Genomic DNA, 684 nt, shown 5'->3' on the forward strand with positions numbered 1-684 from the left:
ATTGCATAGTCCCACTACAGTTTACCGGATCACCTATGGATCCCTGGCATAGTCCCACTATTGTTTACCGGATCAGCTATGGGTCCCTTGCATAGTCCCACTACTGTTTACCGGATCAGCTATGGATCCCTGGCATAGTCCCACTACAGTTTACCAGACCAGCTATGGGTCCCTGGCATAGTCCCACTACAGTTTACCAGACCAGCTATGGGTCCCTGACATAGTTCCACTATTGTTTACCGGATCAGCTATGGGTCCCTTGCATAGTCCCACTACTGTTTACCGGATCAGCCATGGGTCCCTGGCATAGTCCCACTACAATTTACCAGACCAGCTATGGGTCCCTGGCATAGTCCCACTACAGTTTACCGGATCAGCTATGGGTCCCTGGCATAGTCCCACTACAATTTACCAGACCAGCTATAGGTCCCTGGCATAGTCCCACTACTGTTTACCGGATCAGCCATGGGTCCCTGGCATAGTCCCACTACAACTTACCAGACCAGCTATAGGTCCCTGAGCTATGGATTCCTGGCATAGTCCCACTACAGTTTACCGGATCAGCTATGGGTCCCTGACATAATCCCACTACTGTTTACCGGATTAGCTTTGGGTCCCTGGCATAGTCCCATTACTGTCTACCGGATCAGCTATGGGTTCCTGGCATAGTCCCACTGCTGTTTA

The sequence above is a fragment of the Mizuhopecten yessoensis genome, unplaced genomic scaffold, assembly GCF_002113885.1.
Source record: "Mizuhopecten yessoensis strain PY_sf001 unplaced genomic scaffold, ASM211388v2 scaffold2599, whole genome shotgun sequence".
Classification (NCBI taxonomy): Eukaryota; Metazoa; Mollusca; class Bivalvia; order Pectinida; family Pectinidae; genus Mizuhopecten; species Mizuhopecten yessoensis.